Raw genomic sequence first — 12,064 nt, 5'->3', positions numbered from 1 at the left:
TAACATGCTCTGATTGCTGGCTACTGCCCCTCTCCTGGGGGCTGCACAGGAGGTGGGGAGGTGCCAGGGGGCTGTGGAGGTTTCTGAGCTTTCCAGGTCCTTGCCAGCAGGTGCTCAGCCCTGCCTAATGTTCCAGTGAGGCTGGAGCGGAGGAGACTGGGCAGGATGCTCCCCCAAGGAGGACCTGGATCTCCAGCAATAATAGGTTGCTGATATTAGGCAGCTGCTGTGAGCTGAAAGATCTGGCCTTGAGCCTGGCTCTGCAGGATACAGAAGGAAGGAGGGGTGGAAAGCAGTGATGAGCCTATTGTTTCAAATGAGCCAACAACTGGCTGATTGACACCGAGGGCTCCTTGTTTCTCCCTTTGCTCTTAAACACAGCTGTGGAGAGTGGAGGGGGATGGAGGTAGCTCAAGTCAGAGATTAGACTTCCAGTGTCTAGAGAGGCAGTGGACATAAATTAAGGAAAAAAAAAAAATTCCATCTTAATACAAGAAAAGCTTTTGCCTGGGGATGTGCTCAAACACTGCAACAGGCTGCCCAGCGCGGTGGTGGAGCCCCTCTCTGCAAATACTCAAAACCCGATGGGTGGCTGTGCTGGACAGCTCTGCCTGACCCTGTCTGGGCAGAGGGGGCTGGCCTGGGTGGTCTCCAGATGTCCCTTCCAACCCCACTGCTTCTGTGAAAGCTTCTTTAATATTTGGATACATTCTTTTGCTGCTGTTGTGGAACACTTGGGGAATAATTACAAATGCCCCTGCTGGGCACTTGTCGCACAAATACTGCTGCTGTGTAATCTAGCAGTTTTAATTGTATAGGGAAAGCATCCAAGTGCTAAGTAGTTAATTGACTAAAATACCCAATTTAAGTAATGAAAGCAAAAAAAAAATCCACCAGTATCTCCCCCTTCCCTGAACTGAGAAAACACCAAAACATCCTAACCTTAAAAGACATTTTGGTTTTTAATCCGTTAAATATTATTGTTATGAGAGTAAAGGTAGCTTTATTGTAACAAAATTGTTTATTTTCCCCTCATTCCCTCTAGTTTTTCCACAGAGTACCATCCTTAAATTATCCTGTGAAAAATGAAATAAAAAGTAGGCAGGAACATGAGAGGAGGAAGAGCAGAGAAAATGCTAAGTGATCCCACCAAACTCTGCAGTTTATGCCTCTCAGCCCCACCAAACTCTCCAGTTTATGCCTCTCAGCCCACGACTAGGAAGTCATGAGATGATTTGAAAGAACTTTCCTGTAGCAGTGTTTCTTTGCCGGGCTCTTTCAGCGTTCCCCCAGTTGCATTTTGCACAGCCCTTGGAAAGACTGCAGTGCAGTAGTTGGCAAGGAGGGAATTACTAGGAGGGAAAATCAAGCTGTGGTGGCTCCTCTTGCAGTGTGGTGTTGCTGAGATCTGCATTTTGGAGGAGGTAATGAACGACTGCCTTTGGGTTTCCAATTCGGAAGTCTGGAAGCTTGCAGAAAAAAAAAGGATGTGGATAAGTTTCCATTAAATGTCCCTAGAGTGTGCATGGCATGCTGGTCAGCCACTGAGCTTATTGATGCAGTGGTTTGGGTTTTCTTCTTGATAAAAAACACCTGCAGTTTCTGCCTAATACTTTGTTTTCAATCTTCTGTGCTCAGACAGTGGAGAATAAGGTAAGGTACTTTTTGTTGACTAACACATAAAGGATAATGGAAGTAATTTCTGTATGTTGTAGCATGCAACAATAACTGTGCTTTGTTGGAAAGTAAAATTTTTGATTGCCTTTTTTATTGCTTGTAATTCATTGAAATTCTGTGTAATAATTTCCCTGAATTATCTAGTGTATTCAAGTTGAGAAACAGTTAGGTGTACTTCATTAGTATTAAAAGATTATTTTTTAGTCAGTTTTCACTTTGGTTTTTCAATATAATACGGAATTATTTTCGAGATCAATTATTTTCAATTGTTCTGAGAATGTTCCTTTTTTATGTTAATCTTAGGAGCTGAATCCCCAGTCCTTTCTGTTTCTTACCAATATCTCTGGATTTTCTTTTTCGTGCCAAATTTTTAAGGGTGTAGTACTGTCATAATGCTGCTGTTCAGCTGTGGAGTGCACTGGTTTAGTAAGAATGAAACTTTGGAGGCACCTTAATTCTCTGTGGTTTGGAAGGGGTTGGTTGGTGGCTTGGGAGGGAAAGGAGAGGCTGAAAGTGCAAAACTCCCTGCACTAAATTTGGATTTATACCTAAGAATAGAAAGGAGCAGTGGCCCAGGGTCATTGATATCATTGGTGTCTGAAGTCAATATCAGAGCTAAGAGTTTTGGAACTTCAGTTTTTTGCTGAGTTAATATGCAAATGTTTAGTACAGAAATTTGTCCTACTTTCATGACAGCTGTAGGTATAAGGGGCTGACTTGTAATTTATATACTGTTTTGGTGGGGAAAGCGTGCAGTTGCAGATCTCCTTTTTGTTTGAGTAAGTGTTTATTCTTGGAGTTTTCTGTAAATCTCAGTGCAGGGCTATTTTCCAGGTACTGTGTTTCTAGACTGAGCCAGACTGGGCTTTCATTGGCCTGTGTGTGTTTTGCCAGAATCTGGAACCACTCTTTAGCACGTTACTTGCTATGGTTATGGTCCAAAGTGGCATTGCTGCTGCTTTGCTAGCAGCAGTAGCCTTTCCTTTCCACTTCCTGAGGACCAAAGGTGAATTGTAGCACATGACTAAGATTAAAAAAAAAAAAAATCAGAAAGCCACAAAACCCCATTTTATAGCCGTGCGAGTTTGTGGCATTCCTCCTTTGTGGCTAAGCGCTATCTTGGTCTCGTGTTACAAAGTCCCACACTTGAGCTGTGGCGAGGGGAGCGAAAGCCCGGCGCGGTTAGGGTCAGGTAAGCGTTCCTGTGCCGCTGTGACCTTCCGTAGCCAGCTGTGTGACTGCTGGGGCCGAGCCGTGCCCGCAGCGGGGAGTGCGCCGCCGGGCCCCCGGTGCCGCCCGGGAACGTCGCTGCCCTGGCACCACGGAGAAGCCGCCCGGCTGGGCCCTGGACTCTGGGCTAGGTGGGTGCAGAGTCCACTGCCGAGAGCCGAGCGGCTGAAATTCCTGTGCAATGTGCTTTGGCTCTGTATTGTACCTGCCCAGGTGAGGTTGCTGCTGTGTGCTCACAAAAATTTGGCCTTGGCGTGTAAGGGTGAGAGAGGCCGTGGGGACGTCAGACTTCGTGTGGTGGTGACCTGGGCATTGTGGTAGCATTTGTTGAACTTTACTGTCACAGTTAAGAATGCGCATAGATATTGATGAAGATTTGTATTAATTATGCTTTTGGACCATTTTCTTCTTTTTCTCTGTGCTTGTAAAAATTCCAGGATCAAACAAACTTCCCCAAACGAAGTTGCTTACTTTCAGTGACCTCTTGGAATATTGTCGTGGGGTGGTTTTTTAAGAAATGTTCTGCAGAACACTTAATTGCTTTCCCAGAATTGAGCTGGTGTTTTCAAATGGAATTTATCAGACTTTCCAAGAAAATGGCACTGCTTTGAAGATTTTGTACAGTCTGTAATGACCCGCAGTGTATCTGGGTTGGAGAAGTTTTTGTGTGCGTGAAAGCAAGAAATTATAGCTGTGAGTTTAACTGTACATGTCCTCCTTTAATGCTATTTTGTTGAGTCTTTTGTGGGCAATAGTGGAGGAGAAGAAAACAATAGTTTAAAAATCATGTTGATATGTTTTGTGTACTGTTCTTTGTTATTTATCTTATGTTTAGGTTATTTTTAAAATTCATCATTAAGAATTAGTTTGATGGTCTAATGAAACTAAAGAAGTAACTTGATAGATTCTGAGAAGCCTGTTACAGTGTTTTTGAATGAAGGTAATGTAACTCAAACTTTTTCTTTCTTCAGGGCAAAGAAAGAAACCAGGCAGACTGTAGCAAAGCTCCCTTTATTGGCAGGAGTAAAGAGAACCCTATCAGAGCTTTGAGAAAGCCTATTCTTCTTTCTTCTCAAGCTGCAGATCAAATGAGATTCAAATATAACGAAGGACATGTAAGCAATCAGCGAGTCTTCCAAATTTGGGGGAGATGTGGGAAGAAAAGCATACAGATTGGATATTATAGTCTCTTCTGTTGTCTCTGAAGGAGAATTGTTCCATGAGTAGGAACATACAGCTTTCAGACTGATAGACATTTTAGGTAATTAGGGAAGAGTCTAGAAAAAGCAGTAAGAACAGAGGCTGGGCAAGAACCGTAAAGGATTTCAACCTTTATGCCGTTCTGGCAGCATCTGTGGTACTGAAGAGGTATTTAAATGGGAAAGGGTCCTGTAACCTGTTCCTAAGGTGAACCTTTTCTAAAGGTTAGAGCCTAAGAAAATAAATACATTTAATGGAATTGTGTTACTGCAAGTTTGGACACTCACCTTTAAACTTCTACTGCTTGTAACTTGTGTGTTACCTGAAACTGTATTCACATATGTGGCTTGTTCTTCAGTGGCACTGCCCCTGCTTTCTGTGGCTCTGAGATGTGGTAAAACCCTTCCTTTTGTTTTTAATGTACGTGTTTTTTTGGCTGCTGGGAAAATTCTCACATTTGTCAAACATGAAAAATTGACAGCATTGGATAAACTCTGAAGGAGCTTTATTTGGAATTACAGTTTGATGTACTTTCTCTCAAAGGTTTCGTTTGCCTTGTGTTTGAGTGCATGGCTGAGCTGGGCTGTACTCAGTCCAAACTTCATAAACTTGCTTGGTAGGTACTTGTTAGGAGACAAATTGCTGTTACATTTATTAAGGATATTATGAGTCTTTTTAATTTTCTTTTTTCTCCTAAAGCATGAATATTTGGATAGAAGAGAACATTTTACCTAAGCAGTCTCACTATTGCCATGAAGTAGGAGCTTGAAAATCTGATTTCCTTTGTTTTTAATTCTAGTCATGCACATAATATTTCCTCCTCTACGTCAAAAATGTAATACAGTCTTTTGTGAGAATGAGCAGTTATTTTTATGAACTTGGTCTGAATTTTCAGGTGCAATCCTTTCAGCAATTCATCTTTGCACTGCTGATATGATGAAAAATAGATTTTTACAATATATTCTCCTGGCATCTGTGCTGTTGATTTTTGTGTAGTGCATCAAAGTAAACCTTGAATGGGGTAGTGGAGGGCTTGATTGAAATTACTAGTCAAAACTGAGCAGATGAGAGAAAAATGGGGCTATATAAAGGAAAGTGTATGAGTACAGAAAGTTTGTAATGAGGTGATCTCTTAGGTGCCTATTACATTCAGCTTAGGCTACTTTTAAAGTAAAATTATCTGGAGATGGTTTTAAAAACCTGGGTGATGACATATCATTAAAGATGTAAAATCTTCTTGTGAGAGAAACTTAGGAATGTCCTCTCTCAGCTGAACTTAAGATACTATGGATTTGCCTTAATTACAGCGGTTTCCAGCCCTCTGTCTTGTGTCAGTGCACTGATGAAGTCCCCTTGTTTCACTGAGACACAGAGGCTGTTTGGATTGATAACAAAACCCATCCTTGTTCCAAAGTGGAATAGCCTTCACTGTAACTAATCACAGCTATCACCAGCACAGCTGTCAGTGAATAAGTAGAACTCTGGTGCACTCAATGCCCCAGAGAATAAATTAGCAAAGTAGTAAGACCATATAAAGATAAAAATGCAGTGTGAGTTTACATATACCTAGTTTAATGATTTTCTTTTTTTCCCCTGCATAACTGTCTTGAAAAGTGGAAAATTGTTTTTAAAAGCCCCAAGAGAAAGATAACCCACTTTTTGACACTATGATGCTTGTCTAACCTGTAGAACTCACTGAGATAATACTAAGAATTTGCTGCTCTTGGCCTCAAAATAATTGCTTGTAAATTTAGCAGATGTATAGAGGAAACAGGAATCATGCTTAACAGAATCTTTGGAGCTACCTTTTCCCCCCGCCTCTTTTTTTTTCCTCTTGCCTATCCACTAGTGTATTGTAGATGCTGTATAATGATGGAAAAGAGTTCCAGGAACTCATTTGAGCCTGGCTTGATGGATCAACATTACAACATTTTTAATGTATTTTGTGACTTTATGCTATATTGCAGGAAGTGCATTTATATATATTCTGAATTGGTTTAAGTTTGACACTCCTTTGGGATCTTCTAAAGGCAGCTTTAATAAAAGAATTTCCAAAACAGTGTGAAGCAGGTTGAAGAAAAGATTCTTCTCAGAAGCATTTATAATGTTAAGGTGGTAGTTCTCCTTATATAGAGAGATGTAGGTTTGTCTTTAATATTACACCTAGTGTTTTCAGGTCCTGAAATTGCTTCCTAAGATAATAAAGCGTCGGTGTACCGTTTAGTTGGAAAGTGTCATGTTAAGAAAAAGAATCTCTTATGACACTTTAGAAGTGTGGGCAAGTTATTTCTTTTTATCCAGACTTCTAGAAGGGTTTAGAGTGGTGATAAATCTTGCTAGAAGAGTCCAAAAATAATACTTCCTACTGATGTAGAACACTTCAGGCCAGGGAATGCTATAAAAGGTAAGAAGTGTTTTGCTTATTATACAGTTTAGGAAGAAACAAAGTGACGAAGTCTTAAAATCATGTAGCAATTCTGTAGAATTGGTGGGGGAAAAATCCAAACCAGTGTTGTAATATTGGAAGCTTCATTGCCTAGATACAAGTTACTTGCGAGAAGTGGGAATCAGCACTCTTTCCTCTGAAGTGTCATCAGTAGTGCAAGATCCTATAAGCTCTAATCTTAGGATGTAAGCCCCTTACTCTGTGAGTGTCCTCTGCATACTTTTAAATCTGGCATTTGCTCCACTTGTAAATTATTCTTTTAATTCTGCATATCTAGACTGTGCCTGTGTGAATCTTTATAACAAGCAGATAATTCTTTGAGCATAAATTTTCCAAGAAATCTGAGTATTTTCCTTTAGTTTCCAGAGTAACACCTGGAGGCTTTCAGGTTTGAATTTTGAAAAATAAAAATGCATGTTTTAAGGTTAGATTGCCATTAATGCATTAAACAGAATTGCTTTATTAAGTATTTATTTGGTAGAAGTGAACATGATTTCTTTAATATTAACTAAAGAAGCCCTCAGGCAATAAGCATGCAAAAAGAATTTTCAACTAAAACTGTCAATTTCATATTCCAAATCTGAAGACACATCTCTTTAAGGCCTTGTGGATGGTGTGGAATGCACCGGTTTTAATGTATTTCTGAAGCAGCAGCAGTACTTGACAATTTTATCAGAAGTTTCTTTGAAAGGTTGCTATCTCTTGTGTTAAACTTTCTTGGCTGTGTAACAGCGATAAACACTTGGTTCTGGGTAGTGATGTGAAATTCAGTCTGAAACATTTATTAATTACTTTTACAACCTCCACTCTAGGTATGTTGTAGAAGGATAACAACGTGATTGATTTTTGTTAATTCTCTTAATCCAGTACAAGAGAAGCCCTCAAAGGGACCTGAGGTTTTTTTGGTCTTTATTAGTGTCCTTTCTGACCCAGGGCTGTAGAGGTGGCTTGTTCTCAAGATGTCAATTATATCTGTTGATCTGAAACCTCCAGAACTGCAGTTGGTGTAGACCTGCAGGCAGCAAATAAAACATTTAAGGTTGGCAAGACAAAATAATACCATAGTTTGTTACCTGGCAAAGTAATCAAACAGAAGAGATAGAAACTAGGAGAAACTGTGAGAGAAACAAGGAAATTGCATGCAGGTTCCAGGTAAAGGAGTCTTTTAATGACACTTTACAGCTGGAATCATGAACACTGTGATGCACGAGCAGGAATTTGTGTCTTACGTGGACTTGGCTTCCAGTGCCGCATTCCTAAAGTCTTGTGTTTACTACACGAGGAGGCAACGTCCTCCTTTCTTTCTTACATTGCAGGGAAACATGTTTTGTGAATCTAAATTTTCAGTTAGGGAAAACACAGCTTTCTCCAGGAACACCTTAATAAAGGTAAGAAATGCTTCATATAGCAGTGAATGTGAAGTTGGGATTATGAATACTATGATGAGTCTGGGTAAAGGGTCTGTGACTTTCTCCTGAAAACTCAACTTCAGTAATACTTTTTTACTAGAGCTGTAGAAACTGTAATTTCTAGTATAACTAGAAATTCTAGCACAAGTGGTTTAGAGGGTTTTAATTTTTTTAAATGTATATTTTTTTCTTCCAGACTCTGTTTACAAATGTGGTTTGATTGTTTTGGTTTTTTTTCCATCTAATATAAAAATCTTAACAAAATTCCCACTTTTTCCCTAAACCTAAGATGCTGCTCAATACAATCTAAACAGTGAAGTGTACAGTGTAGACATTGAAATCACTGAAGTTAAACCCACTGTCATTTCATTAAATAAGTGGACAATGTTTTTTCCCCTCACATTCTGATAAATAATAAAATATAGGCAAATGAAAAGAGTGTTACTGTTACTCTCTTTTTTCCTTTTCCTTCCTGATTAAGAAGCAATGGATTCAGACAAAGCTGAAGACATCCTCTAGAATGGTGGGAAATTTTACACAGGATTTGTGAGAGGTTGAATTCTGTGCATGAATAAATGTCTTCCATGCAGTTTAGTGTTCAGTAAAATATTCTGATGATGTCACATGCTGATTTCTAGAGTTTGATTAGTATTTAGGGCAGTGTAAAAAAGTATTTCTTTCTTACCTGCGTTCATAGTATGCTGTGTTCACTGGATAAAATGGAAGAGCAGGAAATGTTCTATGAGCGTGAGTTAATTACCATGAAAGACAGGTTAGATAGAGTTTTTTTTTTTTTGAGTTCTGGGTGTAGGCTTAGAAAATTTACTTTAGTTAGAGTGGAAAGAACTTCATGTGGAAGTGAGATACTATGGCTTTAGTTTTCTGGTATGGTCATTTCTAGTTGCACAGCACCTAATTTCAGTATTGAGTTCAAAAAGTGCCAAGCCATACTTGAAGCTGCATTCTGTTTCATTTACCAGATTCCTCTAAACTCTGCTGTGTTCCAAATTTCCTGGGAGGACTGTTTTTGTTAAAGATGAGCTGCATTTTGAAATTAATTAAGTTGTATTTTGTAGGTATTCTTGAGAAGGCAGTTTTGCAGTAATTATTTATAATAAGCTTCTTGAAGTGCTTTGGGTTTTTTTTCCTTTTTATTTGCTGGTCTCTGACACCTTTGCCTTCACATACTTTCTTCTAATTGGGGAAGATAAAGTACTACCTGTCTTACTTTTTACCTCTGCTGAGATTTCAAGGCTGGATTCATTAAGAGACAGCACAGATGCACTCTCAGGAATTGGCAATACAGAAATGTTCTTCATGCACTTGGCAGACAGCAGTGTAGATAGGTAGACTCTGATTTGAGGAGTATCTTCTGCTGTTCTGATAGACTTGAAATTTTGTTAGATATGAAGCTGAGGATCTCTTTGATTAACAGAAAGTGAAAGAATAACACTGATCGATAGGTCTTGGTTTAAGAACAAAGAAAAGGTTGACAAAAATACTGCAATTTTTTGATTCCTACTTGGTGATTTCAGAGATGAAGAGACTTTTTTGTCTTAAGTTGCTATAAGCAAGTTGTTACTGATTATTTATGCAGCAGATTTTTCTTGAAGGCACACCTTGGGAGGAGAAGGGGACTGGACTAAGGTCACTAGAGGATGAGACATCATTTTCTAGGACTGTATGCCAGGGTCAGAATGACTGGGACATGCTGTTTGCCTTTACCCTTGTTGATCCTCGCTGGGGTTTGTCATTGCCCAGTCACAGCAGGCAGAAGTGGGAATCATAGTGAGCAGTTGGGCTTTTGGGTGTCTGTGGTTTGACACTTGTATCATGTGAAGCAAAGACTTGAGTGCTGTGCAGCAAAAGCAAAGGAGGAGTTAGACCTGCAGTAAGACAGGAATTGGAGGAAATCTGGATTGATGGAAATAGCTTTCCATAAAAACAGAGTACTCTGAATGCAAATACAAGCTGTTTTTTTCTAATTCTCTTCAAAGCACATATAAAACCATTTTGAAAGAGGAAACTACCTTTAATTTCAAATATGATTTTCATGGCGTTTCGGGGAATATTTTATCTGAGTATATTTCTTCTGCAGAAGATAAAATGTTTCCTTTGTAAACAGAGCCAGAAGTTAAAAAAAATCAAAAATTCATAGTGTTCAGCCTCTTCCCTCACATAGGACTGTCGTATATATCTCAATCATGGACTTCCCCTAAACAGCAGAGGAAGAGATTAAAGTATACTTTGTTCTGTGATCATCTGATTATCTTTTGATCTTTCCTGTTCTTTATCTACTTGTACTAAAAGCCTGCTATAGAAATACTGATCACAGCTGGGGGTTAACTTCATAGGTGAAATGCAATAGCTTTGTCTAGGGGTGCATGAGAGAAAAGAGGAAATGTACAGGAACCTGAATTGGAATTGGAAATGCAGAAGAATACTCATTGTAAGCTTGAACAGCATTTCTTTATCTGTTGTCTTCTGACCCAGGCTTTCAAAGCTTAAGAGGTCTTTTGATTTCTAAAAGATGCTTTTGATTTCTTGCACTTCAGATGACTTTATACTGTATTTTGGTAGCCCAGTGAGATTAGGAAGTAATTACTGAGAGCTGTAGATAGCAAGTGTAAGTCAAAATACAAACACTTTATCTTTACTGCTGCCTCAGGCTGAATCTTAAAGCTGTTTTGCCAACCCATATGTCACGACTCAAAGGAATTCAAAAAAAGTAAGAGTTGAACATAGTGTCACATAAAAATCAGCTTTCCTTAATTGCACTGACTTACCTTTTCTGCTGTCTTTTTTTAATAGATAAATTTTAAGCCCTTTAAAAGTTGTGATTTTTTTCTTTTCTCTCATCCGGTGAAATATGTGTTCGACTAAATGTTAATCGTATTCAGCATATTATTGGGTAGTTCCTAAAAGCATTGGTCCCTGGCTTCTTGGGCATTCTGGACTATGTTAATGCTGTGTTATTACTTATAAATATTACTCATCTAACCTCTTAGTGCTGATGTAATTACTTTCCAAATCTGTCCTTTATTTAGAATCTAGGAGTTTGTTACACTAAGCAGGAGGGGAGTATATGTTAGAACTTTTTTCATGACAGCGTAATCCAGCCAACTTGTTAAACTGAGATCCCTTGTACGGGGATGCTGGTTTAATCCTCTAAGACACTTCACATGGTGTGTAGACTTGTTTTTGAAAGAAATACAGCCAAGGAAATAGATGAGTTAAAAGAATAAAACAATGTAAAACATAACTTACCTTTTATTTTCAGCTCTTCAGTCATCTTGCAAACTAGAACATGGGAAATACACAATGTTTGTGATTCAAGTGACACACGTGGTTGTTCTCTTGCAAGAATATCATGATAGCATATTTTGATAATGCTTCTGATTTTCTAGGTCAGATAGGAAAAGAAGGAATAGTCTGTACCTTCCAAACCATAAATAGTTTTCCTATTTGTTCAATAATTTCTACAGGCTAGAGCCTGTGGAGATTGTGGTGAAATATGGTTTAATTGCTTGAGTTCACAGCAGTTCAAGTATCAGAACAGGCCTTTTTGCTACCTAAGAATATCAGATCATAATTGCTACAATAAAAACTCCTGACAGGGGGGATGTTAAGTGCTGGGATAGGTTGCAGTTTCTTCACCCAGGGAATTTGGAAAACTCAGCAGTGGACAGCCTGACCTGACTTTGAAGATGGTCTCCTCTGAACAGGAGGTTGGGCTGGATGACCTCCGCAGGTGCCTTCCAAGCTCAGCAGCTGGGATACTGCAGTGATGAGTGGCTGTGGAGAGCTTGCAAGTGGCAGAAGCTTCCTGTGTGGAGAATACTCAGTGCACATCTTCTGTGCATTTTCAAATGTTTGGCCTACTTTCTTATATCTGATTTTTCCTGTTGGGCTGTTCTATTACGTGTATGATCTCCAGGTCTTCACAGCAAGGAAGGTGCATGCTTATGAAAGTGTTGGGCAAAGTTTAAAGTAGTTAAAATAGCCTATTTGTTTTAGCACAGAGAAAAAAAAAATGTTTGAAATATCAATGGTGCTTTCATTCCTGTACAGCAATTAGATTTAGTATTTGAGTGTAAATATA

At 39.1% G+C, this 12,064-nt stretch overlaps 1 protein-coding gene across 10 annotated transcripts in view; it reads left to right on the top strand.

Moving 5' to 3' along the window:
* TRAF3 (TNF receptor associated factor 3) overlaps positions 1-12,064 on the top strand; it is a 69,833-nt gene that overhangs the window by 17,173 nt on the left and 40,596 nt on the right. For 7 of the 10 annotated variants that reach the window (XM_068192372.1, XM_068192364.1, XM_068192363.1 and 4 more), the window contains one exon: positions 3,879-4,022. The exons of the other annotated variants lie outside the window; for them this stretch is intronic. The gene's annotated coding sequence lies outside the window, so the exon portion shown is untranslated. The remainder of the gene's footprint in view (positions 1-3,878; positions 4,023-12,064) is intronic. 10 annotated transcript variants of the gene reach the window in all.

This window comes from Anomalospiza imberbis, chromosome 6 (assembly GCF_031753505.1).
Source record: "Anomalospiza imberbis isolate Cuckoo-Finch-1a 21T00152 chromosome 6, ASM3175350v1, whole genome shotgun sequence".
NCBI lineage: Eukaryota > Metazoa > Chordata > Aves > Passeriformes > Viduidae > Anomalospiza > Anomalospiza imberbis.
The sequence above is the reverse complement of the archived record's forward strand: the minus strand, read 5'-3'. Positions and strand labels throughout refer to the sequence as shown.